This window comes from Leucoraja erinacea, chromosome 24, assembly GCF_028641065.1.
Source record: "Leucoraja erinacea ecotype New England chromosome 24, Leri_hhj_1, whole genome shotgun sequence".
Classification (NCBI taxonomy): Eukaryota; Metazoa; Chordata; class Chondrichthyes; order Rajiformes; family Rajidae; genus Leucoraja; species Leucoraja erinaceus.
Window position 1 is genome coordinate 6,179,019 of NC_073400.1, and position 22,980 is coordinate 6,201,998.

Sequence of the window (22,980 nt, forward strand, 5' to 3'; positions counted from 1 at the left end):
GGAGTAACTCAGCGGGTCAGACTGCATCTCTGGAGAAAAGGAATAGGTGACGTTTCGGGTCGAGACCCTTTTGGTGAACTCTTTATTCTTGCATTTTGCTTCGAAGTGCTTCTTCCCCCTGTTTTGCCATTAATTTGTTTGTCATCCATCTTGTTTGGATTAGTTTAAATTATAGTGTTGGCATATGTACACTGAACCGATTTAACATGCCGGTAAGGAAGTAAATAGGGAAAATGACTGTGCTTCAGGATAATGTCATTTCACCAGAACTGGAAGAAATTTTATGTTGAAAGAGTGCAAAGGGGGTTGAGAGAACAGCATGAATGTCTTTGGTAGCAAGGCGATTATTACCATTAAATGCCGCATGAAAGATAGACAATAAACGGAAGAACAAATATGCAGCAAAAATGGGTTGAGTTACTCAAAAATGTTGAATTCAATAGGTTGTTGAGAGCCCTGCCAACTATGGCAGATAAAAGCCATGATTGAAGAGGAAGGACAATGTCTCAAAAGCACTGTATGGACCCTTTAACCCAACTTATTCATGCCGGCCAAGATGACATTCTGGGCTAGTCCGATTTGCCTGTGTTTGTCCCATTCTCTCTCTCTCTCTCTCCTCTCCCTCTCCTCTCCCTTTCCCCTTCTCTCCCTCTCTCTCCTCTTTATCCTTTCTCTTTCTTCTCCCCCTCCCTTTCATCCTCCCCTCTTCTTCTCTCCCTTCCCTCCCTCTCCCTCTCCCTCTCTCTCTCTCTCTCCCTCTCTCTCTCTCTCTCTCTCTCTCTTGCTCCCCATCCAAAATATATTTTGATAGTCATAACTGTATCTATAGCTTCTCTATCAGTTTGTTCCGTGTACGAACTACCCTCTGAGTAAAAATGTTGCCTCTGAGGTCCCTTTTATCTTCTCCCCTCTCATCTTAAGCCTGCGCTGTCTAGTTTTAGAATCTTCTGCCCTGGGGGAAAAAACTGCAGGTGTTCACTTTACTATGCTCCTCCTCATGGTCTTGTGCACATCAACAACGTCACCCCTCAGCCTCCTGTACTCCAAAGAAAAAACTTACAGCCAATCCAGCCTCTCCCTTTAACAAGCCTGCACATCTCGGTAACTTCTGGTGATTCTCTGGTTGAAGGTGGGTGAGTTAAAGGGGAAGTAGTTCACTGTAAGATTCTGTTCGGCCAGGATCGGCCTGGTGGAACAGGACTGGTTGCGTCACCTTTGAATTAAGTGAAAGACCCTTGGAATGTTTTGGTCTGTGTTGGAGATGTATAGGGATTGGTGATCCATAGTGAAAATTGATATTCTTGCTATTGAGGGAGTGCAGCGTAGGTTCACCAGGTTAATTCCCAGGATGGTGGGACTGACTGATGAAAGAATGGATCGACTGGGCTGACAATATATTTGCTGGAATTTAGGATAAGAGGGGGTCTTATGGAAACATATAACATTCTTAAGGGATTGGACAGGTGAGATGCAGGAAAAATGTTCCATGTTGGGGGAATCCAGAACCAGGGGTCACAGTTTAAGAATAAAGGGTAGGCCATTTAGGACTGAGAGGAAAATCTTTTTCAGCCAGTTGTGAATCTGCGGAATTCTCTGCCACAGAAGGCAGTGGAGGCCAATTCACTGGATGTATTCAAGAGAGAGTTAGATAGAGCTCTTGGGGCTGACCGAATCAAGGAAAATGGGGAGAAAGCAGGAACGGGGTACTGATTCAGGATGATCAGCCATGGAAGGTTGGTTAAGAAGGTTCAATGGTTGGGTATTAATGGTGGAGTAGCAAGATGGATTCAACAGTGGCTGAATGGGAGATGCCAGAGAGTAATGGTGGATGGTTGTTTGTCAGGTTGGAGGCCAGTGACGAGTGGGGTTCCACAGGGATCTGTGTTGGGTCCACTGTTGTTTGTCATGTACATCAATGATCTGGATGATGGTGTGGTAAATTGGATTAGTAAGTATGCAGATGATACTAAGATTGGTGGGGTTGCGGGTAATGAAGTAGAGTTTCAAAGTCTACAGAGAGATTTATGCCAGTTGGAAGTGTGGGCTGAAAGATGGCAGATGGAGTTTAATGCTGATAAGTGTGAGGTGCTACATCTTGGCAGGACAAATCAAAATAGGACGTACATGGTAAATGGTAGGGAATTGATGAATGTAGGTGAACAGAGGGATCTGGGAATAACTGTGCACAGTTCCCTGAAAGTGGAATCTCATGTAGATAGGGGGGTAAAGAAAGCTTTTGGTGTGCTGGCCTTTATAAATCAGAGCATTGAGTATAGAAGTTGGGATGTAATGTTAAAATTGTACAAGGCATTGGTGAGGCCAATTCTGGAGTATGGTGTACAATTTTGGTCGCCTAATTATAGGAAGGATGTCAACAAAATAGAGAGAGTACATAGGAGATTTACTAGAATGTTGCCTGGGTTTCAGCAACTAAGTTACAGAGAAAGGTTGAACAAGTTAGTGCTTTATTCTTTGGAGCTTTTCCCACTGAGAGTAGGGAGGTTTCAAATGAGAGGGATAACAGGGACGTGGAAAAGCTTTTCCCACTGAGAGTAGGGAAGATTAGGGGACTGACATGAATTTAGGGGTAACATGAGGGGAACTTCTTTACTCAGAGAGTGGTAGCTGTGTGGAATGAGCTTCCAGTGAAGGTGGTGGAGGCAGGTTCGTTTTTATCATTTAAAAAATAAATTGGATAGTTATATGGATGGGAAGGGAATGGAGGGTTATGGTCTGAGCGCAGGTATATGGGACTGGGGGAGATTATGTGTTCGGCACGGACTAGAAGGGTCGAGATGGCCTGTTTCCGTGCTGTAATTGTTATATGGTTTTATGGTTATATGATCATATTGAATGGCGGCGCTGGCTTGAAGGGCTGAATGACCAACTCCTGCACCTATTTTTTTTTAATGTTTCTAAAATGAACTGGTTGTGACCAAGGAATTGTAAAGTGTGAACATTATGGAAGGCATCAGAGGCATCATGGAAATAAGTGGAGACTTCAATCAGTATCTCTTCTGTTCCCCATCAGCTTAGGAATGCAACTAATTTGAGATATAAGTTCAAATCTTTTACTTTAAGCCAATCGACATTAGCTTTGAAGATTTATTTCACAGTTAAACTGTGTTTATGATGGTTCTCCTCTGAACTAGGGATGTTAGGAACCAGTTTACAGCATGTTTTGCACCATGTTACTCATGAGTAGGCTGTATCTGATTCACACAGTCGCTTTCATGGGAATCTTTCGTAAGTGAGCTGAAGTAATTATCACCATTAATCAAAATCAGTATAACCAGATTTGAGACAAGGACTGTCGCAATTCCATTGGCATTTCAAGATTAGTTGCAGAGTACTTTTTTTTCTGATGTTTTACATTGTAGGAAATAAAATATTGAAAGCCATGGATTAGATGGCAATATCAATTCTTCATAAGCTTCTATGGCAGAAAGGAGAGAAATCAATACATTTATTTTTATTGAATATACAATAAAACCAAGTGTATATGCAAGATACTTCTGAAGGGACCAAAAATTAATGGTGACGTGGACACAGGTAAAATGTTGCATCAGGACACAAAGCACTGGAGTAACTCAACGAGTTAGGCAGCATTTCTGGAGAACACGTATTGGTGATATTTCAGGTTAGGACCCTTCTTCTTTTGTGCATACCAGCATCTGTTGTGCCCAGTTTCTATAAAATATCACGTACTTTTGAACTAAAGTGTTGGTGAACTTGAGTGCATCCCATTTAACCTAAAATACATATTTACATATTGTGAAGGTGCAACAATGCAATATCTCTTGTGGTATTGAGAATGACATTAGGTTTGGCAGTGACCACACCAACACTCGCGTTAGGGTGAACTCCAGTATTTATTTTAGTCACAGTGGTAAGAAAGTCCAGGACCGCATGTGGGAGCTATTCCTCGCTGTCATGTGCCCGTGTGGTAGCACTGGCGTTCTCGGGCTTGTCCCAGTAGCTCAGTCCAGGTCTTCGAAGGAAAAGGCCTGGCATCTTAGACTTCTCCCTGCAGTTCCCCCTTGATTCGAGAGGAGGCACTGATAGTCTCAGGTTTATCCTGGCAGCCCAGCTTTGGGGCTTGACGAGGCAGCACTAGCAGTCTCTGGGAATTCACTCTGCCTCCCCCACCGCCTCCCCCTTCTCCTCCCACCCCCTCCCCTTCCCCCTTCCCCCCACCGTCCCCTTACCCCCTTGAAAATGCTAAAGTGTTGGTTGCCTACCTTATGGAAATTGGAAAAGTGGTGGTTGCTTGCCTGCTTGGAAATTGTTAAAGTGATGGGTGCCTGTTAGCTTGGAAAATGCTGAGAAATAGCAGATGGAGATTATTCCAAGCTAGCGTGAGGTGTTGAACTTTGGGAAGTCAAACGTAAGTGGAAAGTATATGGTTCATGGCAAGACCCTTAACAGTATTGACGTGCAGAGGGATCTTGTGGTCCAGGTCCATGGCCTCCTGAAAGTGGCAACACAAGTAGATAGAGTGGTCGTGAAGGTTCGCCTTTAATGGTCACAGCATTGACTCTAAGCATCAACAAGTCATAATGCAGCTCTATAAGACTTTGCTTAGGCCACACAGTTCTGGTTGCCACATTACTGGAAAGATGTGGAGGCTTTGGAGAGGGTGCAGAGGAGGTTTACCAGAAAGGTACCTGGATTACAGGGCATTGGCTACAAGGGGAGTTTGGGCAAACTTGGATTGCTTTCTCCGGAATGTTGGAAGTTGAGGGGAAGATGTGATAGAAGGATATGGTAGACACAGACCCTTTTTTCCAGGGTGGAAATGCCAGAGCTAGAGTGCATAGTTTTAAGGTAAGAGGGGCAAAAGAGGGGTTTAAAGGCGATATGTGGGGCAAGAATATTTTACACTGAGGATGGATGGTAGGTGCTTGAAAATCGCTGCCAGAGGTGGTGATGGAGGCAGGTACAAAAGTGATGTTCCAAAGGGGTTTTGATAGGCAGACACAAAATGCTGGAGTAAATCAGCGGGACAGGCAGCATCTCTGGAGAGAAGAAATAGGTGACGTTTCGGGTCGAGACCTTTCTTCAGACTAATGTCAGGGGAGTGGGTGGGACAGAGATAGAATATAGTTGGAGACATTAAGACTGGTGGGAGAACTGGGGAGGGGGAGGGGATGCAGAGAGAAGGAAAGCAAGTGCTATTTGAAGTTAGAATAGTCAATGTTCGTCACTGCTAGGGTGTAAGTTTTAGATAGGCAAATGGATATGTAGGGAATGGAGCAATATGAATCATATGCAGGCAGAGGAGAACAGTTCAACTTGGTATCACATGGGCATTGCGGGCCAAAGGGCCTGCTCCTTTGCTATGATCTATATTCTAAGAATACGCTTGCTATAGAATAAATGTAATGAAGATTGACCACAGTGTGTGGCAGGTCTGTCATATGACAGGAAGGTAAATAGGCACGGCTTCTATTCCATGGTGACTACTTTTAATATGCACAATTCATAGAAGCTTCAACGGGGAAGATATAACAGCCCCCTGGCTGATGTCTTGAAGTTATTGTTCACATTTAGCATTGAGATGAGAAGAAAGTTCTGCGCTCAGAAGATGGTAAACCTTAATAGTTCTTCAGCTTGGATTGTTGTGAATGGCCAGTCATTGATTGCATAAAAAAAAACCAGATGAAAAGATTGCTAGATATTAACGAAAACAAATATAGGATAGGAAAACTGTGTTGACGTTGAAGATTAGCCATGATCTTGAAGGGCAGAGCAGACGAGAGGGAAAATTGCTCACTTCCAATCCTACATTTCATGTTCTTATGCTACAAACAATAACAGGTTGATAAATGCATGCAGTTACTTGCTCCCTGAAAGTCTATTATTTTACATTAATTCTTGATATTAGGAATGTGGCTGACAAGGTATTTACGTGGAAGGGGGTGATTAGCCTTTTGAACAGCTAATGTTCATACAATGGAAAATATTTGAACACTGATATTAGGAAGGTTCTTGGGTAAGGTTTTGTCCCAATGATGAGGGAATGGCTATGCATATCAAAGTTAGGGCAGTGTGCAACTTGGAACATAAGTTCAAGATGGTATTTCCATGAAACTACAGTGTTTTAATGGATGCCAAGGTATGGAAATAGCTGTAATGCAACTAGATCGGGAGCTTAAACTGTGTCCATAATGCAATGATGCATTTTTACCTGAGTAAATGTAAGGCTTATCAGATGGATTGTATTATATTGAATGGCATCAAGCTTTGTGAATCTGCATCAATACCAACACAGCCAAATAGTAAAACATTTTTGCACTCCTAATATCCAGGAAGTAATTTGGAAAGAGAGGATTTGAGCCAATCATTGCAGAATACTTCACCGCCGGCCTGTCGCAGTGTTCAGTTTATCAGCCCTTATGATACGACCAATAATGGGAGAATCACACAAGATTAAATTAACTGCATTTTTACTGTGTAAATCCGTTTTCAGATTTTGTGATCTAAGTAATCTGTTGTTTTTGGCCAGTGTAACCATTTCTATTTAGCATTATTTAAGAGCTAATTAAAGTATGGAGATTGCTTCATTCCAATTCAAAAGGCCCTGGAGAAAAATAATATCTAAAATATGTCAGTAATGATGTGAAGCATAAAATGAAGGAAGGGTAATTATAATTTAGCAAGCATAGCCAAATCTATAACCCCATTCCCAGTCTATGATATGCTGTGGCAAGCACAATTAATATGCATTATTAACAACCAAATATTGCAAATGAAGGTTCAGAGACAACATTCTGAATTATTGATGTTCAATGATGCTTGAAATTTTCAGCACTGTAATCATCCAGTATACTAACTAGTATAAATCATTTATTTTATCAGGGGATTTTTTAAATTCTTAATCTTTGTGGGCGGCACGGTGGCGTAGTGGCAAAGCTACTGCCTTATAGTGTCAGAGACCCGGGTTCGATCCTGTCCAGGGGTGCTTGTCTGTACGGAGTTTGTATATTCTCCCCGTGACCTGCGTGGGATTTGTCCTGAGTTCTTCGGTTTCCTCCCACACTCCACTCAAGTCATCCAGGGTTTGTAGGTTAATTGGCTTGGTATAAATGTAACCATTGTCCCGAGTGTGTGTAGTGTGAATGTGCGGGGATCGCTGGTTGGTGGGTCTCGGTGGGTCGAAGGGCTTGTTTCTGCTCTGTATCTCTAAACTAAACTAAACTAAACTAAATGTTACATTGTAGCATCAGTCTCCAACTTACAGTGGTAGAATGATACAACAATGATGGAGACTGTTGGACTTTTGCAGTGAATGTCAACCTTCTCAATGGCTGCAGATCTCAAAATAATCTCAGGTTTGAAATCTCTGCGTTGCTCCTCATTCAACTCTCTTGTTTCTGAACTTACAGTTGAAGGCTTAACTTGAGAAATGTTGGAAAGTATTTGATTACATCAAAGGAATCTTACAGTATGCAAATGAATCACAACAACACCTCTGTGCCAAATGTTAAAAAGTAATACAAATGTATTAATGTCTGTTGGGTTATTAAAATATCTAGCCTGCAGCAAGATAATCCTGTTGACTCATGCTACTGCATAAATTTCATTGTGCTTTTTGTTTCGCCCTTTTTGGAAACATTTATCACAATTAATCAGACTAATGACTTACAATATCGATGTATCATGGTAGGAAAGACTGAGGCTAATTAATTACCTAGGCCGGCTTCATTTATAGGACCCCACGTCAGGATTTGCTCTTCATTGGGAAGAGAAACAGACAAAATAATTTTTATTCCTGATTCTTGCCTCATTGGCGAGGGAGGTTTAGGTTTGGGTTTAGGTTTATTATTGTCACGAGTTCTGAGGTAAATTGTCCTGATATTTTGCAAGCTGTCCAAACAGATCAGATATTCTATACATACATACAATCCAGTCACACTCAAGCACAATAGAGAAAAGGGGACGATACAGGGAGCAGAATCTAGTTCTCAGCATTGTAGTGCATCAGTTCAATAGACCAAGGACAATGTCCACAATGGGGGTAGAGCTGAATTGGACAGTACCCTGGGTTATAGAAGCCTGATAACAGAGGTGAAGAAGCTGTTCCTGAGTGTGGTTGTATGCACTTCCAAGCACCTTCTGCCAGTTGGGAGCAGGAGTAAGAAGGAATGGCTGGGCTGGACTGGTCAAGTCTTTGATTCTGTGTCTTATATTAAGTCTGATTATGTTGGCTTTCATTCCAGGAATCAAAAGGATTACATGCAGGATCAGAAAGGGAGAAGTAGCAGCTGCAGAGGTAGTGACGCAGAAAGGAAGAAACGTGTACTAATAAAAGTTGGTGAGATCAATTGAGAAGTATAGAATGTAATACCAAGACACAGCATAGTATACACATTTCAAATATATGAAGACCCTATGTTATGCAAAACAAATAACTCCATCTATGATTTTCCTGTGTAACTTATAAAACACTCTGGGTATTGATCCTACTTTATCATGGAGCAAAGTTATTTATCATTTACTTACAAAATCAACAGTATCAGGAGCATCTCTTTGCAATCTATTTCCTGAATGATGAATGGTCAGAAGGTGTTGTCTGATGTTTTAAAATAATTGATAAAATGTTCCTTAATCTGTTTGGAATTTAAATGCCTGAATTGTTTTCCTCCACTCCTCTACCTCACTCCATCTCTCCCTTCCTTTAAGATGCTTCTTAAATCCCACCGGATTGATCAATCGGGATTCCGGTGGGATCAATCATCACGTAACTCCATCATCTATACCAAGCTCTTGTTGTTGCTACCGGCGTGGCAGGAAGCACAGCAGCCTGAAGTACCACACCACCAGGTTCAGGAAGAGCTACTTTTCTACAACTATTATTATCTTGAACCAACCTGTGAAGCTCAAATCCTACTTCAGCAGCAGAACACTCCAGACCATCTTATGCACCGTCATGGTCTTGTTTTCAAGTTTTGTTTTGCACATGCCTTTCTTTTGCAGTTTTTTCACTGTTTTGCAGAATTTATGTGTAATATATGTATAAGCCGCATAATTTATGATGTGTAATATATGTATAAATTATGCATAATTAATGTAGTAGTGTGGTCTGAATCCACGTGCCTTTGATGTTGTGCAAGCAACATTTTCATTGTCCGTGTATTTCACCATACTTGTGAATATAACAATGAACTTGACTTGGCTTGAAGCTTTTGGTTATCTGCCCTAATTTCTGTATGATAACGGCTTGATAATTCCTTGTGCAGTTCCGTGAGGCATTTTACTACATTATAGATATTATATAGATACCGGTTATGTTGTCCATGCTAGGCTGATTCTGCACTACCACAATATTAATAATTCTGATTATTGTTCTTTAAACTGAATAGGTTAAGCTACACGTTATCTAACCTTTGAAGATTAATGATCATTCTACTTTGGTGTTTATTTTTATTTCCTTTTGTCTAATGGTTTGAGAAAGATATAATTTCAAGTCAAAGTATGCAGCAGAAAATACAATGCTAATAATGTACACTGAACAAAACTAGCTATTAATTTCGAAATTCATTGTAATATCACTTTGGTTGAAATTTACAATTTCCCTATGATCTTACAATCTAGGACAATAGCTTTTAGGAAGTACTTATGTGAAGAATTGAAATTTAATAGGTCAAAGTCATGAGTGAGTAACCAGCAGGTTTTTCGCCTAGGAAGGAACAGCAGATAGTTTAAACCAAAGATCGACACAAAAAGCTGGAATAACTCAGCGGGACAAGCAGCATCTCTGGAGAGAAGGAATGGGTGATGTTTCAGGTCGAGACACTCCTTCAATCCCTTCTCTCCAGAGATGCTGCCTGTCCCGCTGAGTTACTCCAGCATTTTGTGTCTATCTTCGGTTTTCAGTGTGAATGGAAACCCAAGAACCTTAGACTTTAAAAATAGAGGATTGTTAAAATCCCAATTTAAATTGCACCTTAAATCCATGAGAAAATTTGAAAATATGATAGGTTCAGCTGGAAATAAAGGAAATTTTGCGTGATAAGGCTAAGGAGACATCAGTTCCTTCACATTTTCCCTCCCCCTTGTAACGTTGGATGTGGGAATCCACCCATTGTCCACGATGAACAAACCCTGAGCCAACGAAACAGGTTCGGGCAACTCTGTATTGATGGATAAAAGTTCTATCCGACCAGAATTTTTAAAAAAAGCAAGTCTACCACAAAAGATCAGAATAATTCAGTCAACCCCATTGAAACCAGGAGAAAAATCAAAAACTCTTACTCTGTTTTGTACGATACGATAGCACTTTATTCATCCCGGGAGGGAAATTGATCTGCCAATAGTCATAAAACACAAAATACATGAAACATTAAATTAAAGTGTTGTGGAAAAGATTGGGGATGTGCAAAGATAGGTGGGGGGGGGGGGGGAGAAATATCAGTCTAGCCCACGACAGAAGGGGGAGGAGTTGTTCAGTTTGATAGCCACAGAGAAGAAGGATCTCCTGTGGCGTTCTGCATTGCATCTTAGTGGAACCAGTCTGTTGCTGAAGGCACTCCTCAGGTTGACCAGTGTGTCAAGGAGGGGGTGAGCTGTATTGGAGCTACCATGCAATCAGTAGATACTCCTGCTTCATCAGCAGCGCATCATCAGTTCAAATTGCAGTTTGGGCCTCACAGTAATTTAAAATAATATTTGGTTTTGTCAATCACCAGCTAAACAAAGAAACTCAGGCCCTGTTGCAGCAGCTTCATGTTCAGGCAGTGATTAATTGCTTTGGAACGTAACCTGATCTGCATTTGACATATTGTAAAGAATTCTACATGTCAGTATTTCTGTCGGAAGCTCATTACTGAGCAATGTTAGGAATCAGGTGCTCTTATCTAAACTCACTCTGGCATTAATAATTAGCATTTTATGAAACTGTGAGGTAGTGTCTGAGGAGTTTAATCGTGTCTCCTGTTGGAATATGTCCAAGGATTTGGAACCCATCATCTCTTTCCCGTGACAATCGCAAAGCTGAAGGGAAAGAGCACAAACATTATGATATGTTGCCAGCCGCAGCGTCAAATCTAATGTTGTGCATTCAAGAAAATAGCGTGAAGAAATCATCTTCTTGTCTGCCCCATAACATGATTACATGATTATCGTGCTCTATAGAAAGGGAGGCTAATGATTTGTCTTCAGCCACAGGCACAGTACTGTTCAATCAATCCCTGTAAGCAACATGGCACATTTTTTTGCATTTACATTTTTTTTAAAGTAATCAAATCTCATGAGATCACTTTGTTTACATAGGGTGAATAGATAACAAAATAACTGATGTCAATGGGAATCAAATTAAGGAGGGAGATGCAAATACCCCTGAGCTTAAATGTTTTAACCATAAAAACCATGACTGTTTCCTTCATGTGTCTAATCCATTTCCTGAGTGGGAATTTGAAACCTAGTTTTCTTTTATTGTTCTATATGTCAGACCAGATGCAGTTATTATCGAAGATAGACACAAAATGCTGAAGTAACTCAGCGGGACAGGCAGCTTCTCTGGGGAGATGGAATGGGTGACGTTTCGGGTAGACACCCTTCTTCAGACTGAGGCATTTATTATTATTACTATTATTATATTATTATGCATATTATTATAATGCATTTTTTTTATCATTAGTCATCAACGCTCCCTCCACAGCCATCACAATCATTAACAAAAGTTGCACAGTCAAGATCTTTACAATTATCATTGTCTTTGTGGTGATTTACAAGAGCTTCTTAATTATTAATAAAAAGTCACAACATCATCAATATCTACACAATCGTTAACAAGCTCTTGAAAGTCATCTGCAAAACCTTCATAATCATTAAGACATATGCAATATGCAATATGCATTATTGTACCAGCCTCAATCACTTAGTCGGGCAGCTTGCTCTGTGTGTGTACCCAGCCCTCTGTGAAAAGATTGCCTTGCAGGTTCCAATTAAATCTTTCCCAGGCCAGATTAAACCCAAACCATCTAGATCTTAATTCATCAATCCCGGGAAAAAGTCTCTGTGCATTTACCCTGGGCCATGCCCCTCGTGATTTTCTGCATCTCTATAAGGTCACCCCGCAATTGCCTTTGCTCCAAGGAATAATATTTTAGTCTGTACAACCTCTCCCTATAACTCAGTCCCTAGAGTCCTGGCAACATCCTCATAAATCGTTTCAGCATCGTTTGCAGTTTAATAGCATCTCCCCTATCATAGAGGCGACCTAAGCTGAACATGTGTGACCTCACCAATGTCTTGTATAACTCCCACAAGTATCCTCACTGCCATAACTGATGAAGCCTTCTTCTTTGTTGTGTCTACCTGCGACACCACTTTCAGGGAATTATATACATGTACTCCCCCCCCCCACACCTCACCTGTATCCACCTATCATTTGCCAGGCTTTGTCCTGCACCCACTTCTCTTCCAACTTTCTCCCCCCTCTCCACCACAATCAGTCTGAAGAAGGGTTTCAACCTGAAACGTCACATATCCATGCTCTCCAGGGATACTGCTTGATCTGCTGAGTTAGATTAGTTTAGAGGACCAGTGAAAAGCTTTTGTTGCGTGCTATCCAGTCAGTGGAAACACAGTTCATGGTTCCAATTGAGACATTTATATAAGGGAATAACGTTTAGTGCAAGATAAAGACCATAAAGTCCAATCAAAGATCGTCCGAGGGTCACCAATGAGGTAGATAGTAGTTCAGGACTGCTCTCTGGCTGTGGTAAGATAATTCAGTTGCCTGATAACAGTTGGGAAGAAACAGTCCCTGAATCTGGAGGTGCGTTTTCACACTTCTGTACCTTTTGCTTGATGGGAGAGGAGAGAAGAAGGAGTGGCCGCGGTGTGATCCGTCCTTGATTATGCTGCTGGCCTTGCCGAGGCAGCATGAGGTATAAATGGCATCAATAGAAGGGAGGTTGGTTTGTGTGATGTTCTGGGCTGCGTCCACAATTTGCTACAATTTCTTGCGGTTTTGGTTGGATGAAGCTGTTCCCAAACCAAGCTGCGATGCATCATGTTAAAGTGCTTTCAAAGGCGCAGTTACTCGAGTTACTTGAGCACCATGTGCCTTTTTTTTGTAAACCAGCATCTGCAGTTCCCCGTGTCTCCTTTTTACTGCATCATGGTGGTTACCATTGACAAGCTCAACATAGAGTTTGTGCATGTGTGCACTTGTAGTATCTTTGTAAAGGAAAACAAAGCAAATCGAACCAATTCCCTGTCAATGGGATGCCTGGGGAAGGTTGGGAGAATATCAGCAGCCACATCTGAATTATGATCTGAATATTCCTTTCAAGTTGTCTTCCACATTGAAAATCACAATGAAATACAAGTGTAAGATCATGACTTTCAGCCATACCGTACAGGCGACCCCTGGTGACATGTGGCAGGTGACGTCTCACGACCATAGGGAGACCTCTAACAATCATACAGCCTGTATGGTCGTGAGAGGTCTCCAAAGAGTCGTAGCATCTTTCTGGTCGCCACTGAATTTTCAACATGTTGAAAATTTCGGCGACCTATCACGGGTGCCGGCATTCGCCTGTAAAGGTCGCGTAAGTGGGACAGGCCCTTTAGCAAGGCAACACAAGAAACTGAAGATACTGAAGGAACTCCACCAGTCCTTTGTTATTTGCTCAGGATTCCAGCATCTGCAGGTTTTTTAACAATGCTTTCAAAAGTGGCTCCTGTTTTATTAGTGAGGGTGATGAAAAAGGGGAAAAGTCTGGATTTTAATATCTAGCTGAATAGCTTGCAGACAGAGTGTTACCCAACTGTTTAGAAGATTAATCCAGTAAATAACATGTAAAACAATTGGATGCAAACATTGAAACATTGAATAAATAAAATTCTGGTATCATTCCAGTGACAATTGCATTAAATTCTATTATCTGAAACAACTGCTCAATCAATGTAAGCAAACTAATTGTGGTGAAATTAGGTCTCTGTCTTTTGCCCTCAGACCAGAGTCAGCATTTTCTAACTAGTTTAATAGAATATAAAACATAGAACATTATAAGAAATGGGTGATATTTCGGGTTGAGAAGAAGGATCTCAACTTCTTCCAGAAGAAACATAACCCATTCCTTCTATTTGGATATGCTGCCTGTCCCGCTGAGTTATTCCAACATGTTGTGTCTATCTTTGGTGTAAACCAGCATCTGCAGTTACTTCCTACACATTGAACATTAAAACATAGGAACAGGCCCTTGAGCCCACTGTGTCTGTGCCGAACATGATGCTAAAAATATAATCTCATCTGCCTGCACATGAGCCATACCCATGCATTACTTACATATCTGGGTACCTATCTAATAGCCTCTTAAACAACACCGCCATATATGCCTCAACCACTATCTTTGACAGTGAAATAAAGTCACCCAACACCCTCGGTTTAAGCAGGAACTGCAGATGCTGGAAAATCGAAGGTAGTCAAAAGTGCTGGAGAAACTCAGCAGGTGCAGCAGCATCTATGCAGCGAAGGAAATAGGCAATGTTTCGGGCCCGAAACGTTGCCTATTTCCTTCGCTCCATAGATGCTGCTGCACTCGCTGAGTTTCTCCAGCACTTTTTACTACCCTCTCTTTAAAACTTGTCCTGCCCTTCACTTTAAACCTTCCTCCTTTAGATTAAGGCTGTGCCCTCTAGTCATTGACATTTCCACCTTGGGGGACACGTTCTGACTGACTACCCTATCTATGCCTCTCGTGTTCAAATATTTCTATCAGGTATTTGATTTTTTTTGCCGCATTTTGGAATTGAATTAGAGTGGGCTTTGGATTTCTGAATCGCTGAGGCAGTCTCCTGGAAAATTGGTGCCTGTATAAGTGGAGCAACTGCACCTGAGCACGAATGGGTCCGAATTTAACGATGAGGATTTTGCTCGTGCTGTTCAGGTGGGATGAAGTATGGGTTTAACAGGGTGTTGCAGTTGTACAGGGTCTTGGTGAGACCATACCTGCAGTATTGCGTACAGTTTTGGTCTCCAAATCTGAGGAAGGACATTATTGCCATAAAGGGAGTGCAGAGACGGTTCACCAGACTGATTCCTGGGATGTCAGGACTGTCTTATGAAGAAAGACTGGATAGACTTGGTTTATACTCTCTAGAATTTAGAAGATTGAGAGGGGATCTTATAGAAACTTACAAAATTCTTAAGGGGTTGGACAGGCTAGATGCAGGAAGATTGTTCCCGATGTTGGGGAAGTCCAGGACAAGGGGTCACAGCTTAAGGATAAGGGGGAAATCCTTTTAAAACCGCGATGAGAAGAACTTTTTTCACACAGAGAGTGGTGAATCTCTGGAACTCTCTGCCACAGAGGGTAGTTGAGGCCAGTTCATTGGCTATATTTAAGAGGGAGTTAGATGTGGCCCTTGTGGCTAAGGGGATCAGAGGGTATGGAGAGAAGGCAGGTACGGGATACTGAGTTGGATGATCAGCCATGATCATATTGAATGGCGGTGCAGGCTCGAAGGGCCGAATGGCCTACTCCTGCACCTAATTTCTATGTTTCTATGAAGAACAGCCATACATAGAAGGGCTAAGTCAATCCTTTAGAAAAGCATTAACTCATTTGGACATTTGGGAGGGAGATAGGCTGTACTCCATCCATTTCAATGCAAGGACAGTTATTACTCTGACAATTAAGACAGATTAATTGAGCTGGTTGATGTTGTTGTCATATGTATATAGTTTATAAAACACAACAACCCACCATGCAATGTTTCCCTTCACAAGTGATGGCCACAGATATATTGTTAAAGCTACAGCAAAGTATAACCATGTTTTGTATAGGAAGGAACTGCAGATGCGGGTTTACTCCGAAGATAGACGCGAAATGCTGGAGTAACTCAGCGAGACAGGCAGTATCTCCAGAGAGAAGGAATGGGTGACATTTCTTCAGGGTCTCGACCCAAAACGTCACTTATTCCTTCTCTCTAGAAATGCTGCCTGTCCCGCTGACTTACTCCAGCATTTTGTGTCTGAACTTATTTTGCTTAATTCAATTCCAAAACGCGGCAAAACAATCAAATACTTTCATTAGAATTTTAATCAATCATCTTTGCCAGGTCTGCAGGATGCAATCAGAATCAATGAGGTTAATTTGTAAGACATAATGTACATTATGTTCCGAAATGTTAACATTTCCTTCAATGTATATTCAATAAATGACTGCAGAACAATCTTTGCGGAAGAATTTGCGACGTCATTTACTATGTCATTGTGTTTGAACAGAAACTGCTGCAAGTATTCAAAAGGTCAGGGTGTATCTATGGAGAGAGAATCTGTAAATGTCTCAGGCCAATGAATCTTCATGAGGGTGGCACAGTGGTGGAGCTGGTAGAGCCACCAGATACCCTGGTGCAGTTCCGATCTCGGGTGCTACTCCAGAAAAGAGCTATTAGAATAATACATAAAGCTTCTTACCGTGAAACTACAAATCCATTATTCATAAAGTCCGGTACCTTAAAATTATTGGATATTGTTCATGTAAAGACATTAGAAATACTTTTCTGAGTTAGGAATAAAAGCTTTCCTGTTAGTATTCAAAAACATTTTTAATTAAGAGAAGGACTATAATTTAAGAGGGTTGTGTATTTTTGAAACATGTAAAGTGAGAACCAATGTAAAATATAGATGTGTCTCAGTTTTAGGTCAAATTATGGAACGTCCTGGTGATGAAATTTTATAGCTCTCTGTCGAGTTTCAAAATAGCCTTAAAATGTAAAATAATTAAGGATTATAATGTAAAATGATTAAAATGTAAAATAAGGAAGGATTACAATTTAGAGTATTTTTTTTCTTTCCTTTGTAATGCTTATATTTTGCCTTATTTTATGCATTGTATAGGATAGGCAAAAATAAGCTTTGTGGCTTCAGCCTATTCCTTTTTCGGTCATTGATTATTGTGTGAAATGGATACAGTGTTGGTTCATATTCACAGATTGTAAAGTTTTGTTCTTTTTAATGTATGATCGAAATAAACTATTCATTCATTCATTCATTCATTCATTCATTCATTCATTCATCCATTCATTCATTCATATGCATTCACTCAGTCATTCATTCATTCATTCATTCAATCATTCATTCATTCATACTTGTGTGGTGTCTGCAAGCTCTCCATGTGTGGGTTTCCTTCAGGTGCTCCCGTTCGCTCCCACATCCCAAAAACATGTGGGCGAATTGGCTGTTTTAACTTGCTCGAGTATGTAGGTGAGTGGAAGAATGGAATGTGGGGGAGGATTTAAAAATGGGATTAATGCAGGGTGGTTGATGGTCGGAATGGACGAGGTGGGCTGAAGATACAAGATACAAGATACAAGATACAAGATACAGTACAGGTGTCAGAGGTTAAGGGAAGAAGGCAGGAGAATGGGGTTCGGAGGGAGAGATAGATCTGTCATGATTGAATGGCGGAGTAGACTTGATGGGCCGAACGGCCTAATTCTACTCCTATCACTTAAGATTTATGATCTCCCTCTGCTTTCTCCCATCAATTACGTATCCAATTAATTAGCTCTTCCAAGATCCCATTAGGGATAGGGTTAGGGTCCACTGGCTCCCCTTCATCCATTTTACTTGTCACATCCTCAAAAAATTTCCCAAAAATCCTCAAAAAATCTACAAGAAAAATGACTTACTGTTTTCCATGTAGGCCCAGTCAAAACTTGAAGCTTGGAAAAATAATTTGATAGAAGAATGTTTTATGAACATTTAATAATGTTGACCAAATACCAACAAATCCACTGAGAATCCATGACTTGTTACTAATGTTTATATTTGTTGTCTTTAGTGTCCTTTGGAAGAAGAGACAAGGTTGAGTTCTCAAAGACCGAGCAGATCCCTGAGATATTGACCTGTTTGTGGGAGAATTGGTTCCAGTGCAGTGATGGATGAAAACCAGGGCTTATTGTGGTCCTTACCAATTATCCGAATTTCCCGTTACTTCTGAAGAGAGATTCCTCCTTCTTTACTGATCATGGTTCAATGGTTTCTTTATTGTCACGTGAACCAGGTACAGGCAAATACATGTTTTTGCAAACAGCTCAGCAAAACTATTCCCATACATAAACAATTTCCCAGTTAGTACAAAATATACAGAACAGCCCACTGAATCCAAATGCAAGAGGACTCACTTTGGCACCATTTTACAGTCCCAGCTGCAGCTGGCCACAACGGCCTGTTGCAACCGTCGCCTCTTTCTGGTCTGGCAATCCACTAATGGCTGATCCACCTTCATTCTGCTTGTTATGCCTGAGATGTACCATGGAATAAATTATTTCTACAACTAGGTGGGTGGGTCCAGGCACATGCAGACTTGGCTTGGCATTTTGTAAGGGATGCTTACTGCCATTTTATTTTTCTCCTGTTTATAGATTGCTTCCCTTGTTGTCAAGTTGTTTCAGTGGATTTGAGGCAAGTTCTTTTAATGTGACCCATGCTGCATGACACCACAATCCAGCTGGGGTCCAGAGGTCCTATTGGGTGCCCCCATGGGGTAGGCCCTTTCCTGCCATTAGAGATGGTGGGAGAAGAATTGGGTGGCAGAATACAGCGCCAGAGACCCGGGTTCGATCCTGACCATGGGTGCTGTCAGTATGGAGTTTGTACGTTCACCACGTGACCCTGCATGGGTTTAATCCAAGATATTCCGTTTCCTCCGGCACTTCAAATACGTACAGGTTTGTGAGTTAATTGGCTTGGTATAAATGTAAATTGTCCCAAGTGTGGATAGTGTTAATATGCGGGGGATTGCTGGGTTGTGTGGACTCGGTGGGCTGAAGGGCCTGTTTCCGTGCTGTATCTCTAAACTCTAAACTAAACTAAACGAGACCATGCAAGAAACATCCTCCTGCAAGCCAACAGTGATTGGTATGATTTCCCTGTTACTCTCCGGAAAAAAGCAGCCACGGAAATGAAGTGAACTCAAAGAAACACAGTCAGGTCAATGTACCCACTCCATGCACCAGCTTCATGGACCAGTGGGTACATCAATTCCCCACCTTCTGCCTCATCATTCTCCCTCATTACCTTACTCACCTGTCCGGAGAGTAAGGTAACAGGAAAATCATACCAATCACTATTGGCTTGCAGGAGAATGTTCCTTGCATGGTCTCTTTTAGTTTAGTTTAGTTTAGAGATTTTTTTTTTTTTTTTTTTTTAATTTCAAAATGGACTTTATTCATTGTATATATTGATAAGTATATACAATTCCTGAACCATTCAAACAAATAAAATTCATCCGACATTTTCGGAGACTATACAAGTTTTTTCAGTACAATTTCTTTACATTTGTCAAATTTCACCAAACAGTCTCCCACCCGTGCCACTCTGTGGCCCCTGTCCAAGTAATAAATATATACAGTGTTTACAGTGCGAAAATTCCTTCTGACATTTTCATTTCCACAAATAATGTCCCCCACCCGTGCCACTCATGTGGCCCCCTGGCGTGGGATACCTTCCCTTAATTTAATTTGAGGGGCGTCTCCACCATACCGTGCCCCCCATGTCCAGCAGCAGAAGGACCCTAGACTGTGGCCCTCCCCCACCGAGCCTTGGCGTTGGCTGCACTAAGTTTCAGCGAGTCCCTTAGCACGTACTCTTGCAGTCTGCAGTGGGCCAGTCGGCAACATTCCCTGACGGACATCTCGCTCTGCTGGGTGGTGAGCAACGCTCGGGCAGACCAAAGAGCGTCTTTGACCGAGTTGATGACCCTCCAGCAGCACTCGATGTCAGTCTCTGAATGTGTCCCTGGGAACAGTCCGTAAATCACAGAGTCCTCTGTGACGGAGCTGTTCGGGATAAATCGTTCCAGGGACCCTTGCATACCTCTCCAGACTCTTTTTGCAAACCCACACTCTGCAAAGAGGTGGGCAACCGTCTCCTCTCCACCGCAACCGTCCCGGGGGCAGCGTGAGCTGGTAGTGAGGTTCCGACGGTGCAGGAAGGATCTAACTGAGAGGGCTCCCCTCACCGCCAGCCAAGCCAGGTCTTGGTGCTTGTTGGTCAGTTCTGGCGATGAGGCATTTTGCCAGACAAGCTGGGCAGTCTGCTCTGGGAACCACGCCACCGGATCCATCGAGTCCTTTCCCTGCAGTGCCTGCAGGACATTCCGTGCTGACCACTGCCCGATGGACTTGCGGTCAAAGGTGTTGGTCCGGAAGAAGCTTTCCACAGACGACAGATGGGGCGGCAATGTCCAGCTGACTGGCACATTGCGTGGCATCTGCGCCAGGCCCATCCTTCGCAACACCGGGGACAGGTAGAACCTCAGCAGGTAGTGACACTTAGTGCCCACGTGCCTTGGCTCTACACTCCGCCTGATGCAGCCACACACAAAGGTGGCCATCAGGGTGAGGGCGACGTTGGGCACGCTTTTACCCCCGTTGTCTGCCGACTTGTACATTGTGACCCGTCGCACCCGGTCCATCCTCGACCCCCAGATGAACTGGAAGACGGCCCGGGTGATCCCCGTGGCATAGGAGGGAGGGACAGGCCACACTTGTGCCAAGTACAGCAACCCCGAGAGCACCTCACACCTGATGACCAAATTTTTTCCGGTTATGGAGAGGGAGCGTTGCCTCCACAGCTCCAGCTTCCTCCCCACCTTGGCTATCCGCTCCAGCCAATTCTTGTTACTCGCCTCAGCCCCCCCGAACCAGATCCCCAGCACCTTCAAGAAGTCAGGCTTGATGGTGAAGGGGATGGAAGATCGGTCGGGCCAGTTGCCAAAGAGCATGGCCTCGCTCTTCCTGCGGTTCACCCTGGCTCCCGTGGCCGACTGAAACTGTTCGCAGATGCTGATCAATCTGTGGACCGACTTTGGATCTGAGCAGAAGACGGCGACATCGTCCATGTACAGGGAGGTCTTTACTTGAATGCCCCCACTGCCTGGCAATGTCACTCCTCTTATGCTCGCATCCTTCCTGATGGACTCGGCAAAAGGTTCAATACAGCAGACAAACAAGTTTAGAGATACAGCACGGAAACAGGCCCTTCAGCCCACCGAGTCCACACAAACCAGCAATCCCACGCATATTAACACTATCCTACACACACTTGGGACAATTTACATTTATACCAAGAGAGTAGGAGCATTGGAGAGAAGTGTAGCAGGGTGGTCTTTATTGTTGGGGATACAAGTCAGGGTATTGCATATGTCAGAGCATGTGGATGCAGGATATGAACAGAATAGTGATTTGCGAAACTGTGAATATTCAGAGGATATTCTTTGTTTTTGGGCAAATTCAAAGTGGCTCAGATTAAGTATATTTTGGAATTCATGTGGAATATGTTTCTGAGGGCAAAATAGTAATTGTGGTAGAGATTCGATCTAAACCTCATCCAGTAACTCTATGCCCAGTGTATTTTTGGTTACCATCTTCTCATCCTAGCCCCATATCATAAAACATTAAATCTTTCTGGCCCAGTTCAGGTATTGCACTTGTGCCTTCCAATCTGCAGGCATCAATATTCATCACAAACCCTGATCCTTCCATCCTTCCTTGTTCCCGTTTCCATATGAAATAGAAGACAATTTGCAAGCTCACAAAGGAATCCCATCACCTCACTAATTTCCTTTGTAGCCTATTCTCCCCACATTTCAATGAAATATCCCTGGATTCTACCACACCCCATGCACCAGGAATAATCTTATTTCCAGTCCCTGAAATTCTTATAGCTGCCTAAATTTTTGTTCGTCTTTGTCCAACATCCAAGCTTGAACATCTAAAATCAGTTGTGTTCAAGAAGGAACTGCAGATGCTGGAAGACCGAAGGTACACAAAAATGCAGGAGAAACTCAGCGGGTGCAGCAGCATCTATGGAGCGAAGGAAGTAGGCGACGTTTCGGGCCAAAACCCTTCTTCAGACTGATGGAGGGTTTCGGCCCGAAACGTCGCCTATTTCCTTCGCTCCATAGATGCTGCTGCATCCGCTGAGTTTCTCCAGTATTTTTGTGTATCTTAAATCAGTTCTTCGTCTCTGCTTCAATACTGAAATGGGTCTTGTCAGAAATAAATTGCAGCACTTCAAGAAGACAGCAAGGGACAGGGACAGGAACAGTACTTCAAAAAAAGCTCAAAGTCCTCTTCATGTGCCATAATTCTGCTTGAAGGTTGAAGGTTGAAACTGAGCATGTGTACATGGCACTTACTGCAGTCTAGTTTAGTCAGATTCTGTTCTCTGTTGTCAAAGGACAAATATCAATCATAAAACGATAAAAAGAGGTTGAAAGGGTAACTGGACATTTCCTTATCTGTAATGGAGTGGAATTGGGCTGTGTTTACTGATCTGTATCTTTTAGAGGTCCATGATTTATAATTGTTAGACCATTTGGAAGAAGGAAAAATGCCAAAGTGCCAAATTAATGACACATCAAAGGAAACTCCAATGTAGATGAATCTTTGTTGGGTGAGTAATCTCCTAGATTGCTTCCAGGGATCACTGCATTTCCCACAATTCTTGATTGGGTTGTCTGATCTTTGTGGTGTATTTTAAAGTTTTCTTTAACAGAATCATCAAAGTCACTGTTGCATTTTAAGCTTGTGGCAATCAATCTTACCTCATCCCAATATGCATTTGGCACCCGATCATATCATTGTCCTCCAACAACTTTCACTATCCACCTGCCTGGGAGTATTCTCATTATTTCCTCCATAGCTATAACACGGGGTCAAGGAATGAGCATTCACGTTGTGCGGCCCTGTTTCCACCAATCTTTCCACCGCCACGCACAAGAAGTAGGTATGTTACAATACTTACCTTCAGCAGTTCTGCCACTGGCCATGTGCGTGATTTTGGTGCGTTTGAGGGGAGGGGGAGGGGGTTAAAATGTGATTTTCTCTTACCTTGTCCTGGATTATATTTTGTCGGAGTCCAAGCGTTTGCTGAAGAATCGTTCCGACAGCCGTTCTGTGTCTTTTTTTTTTTAAATCGCCCGACAATTTCAACGCTGGAGTCATTTTAAA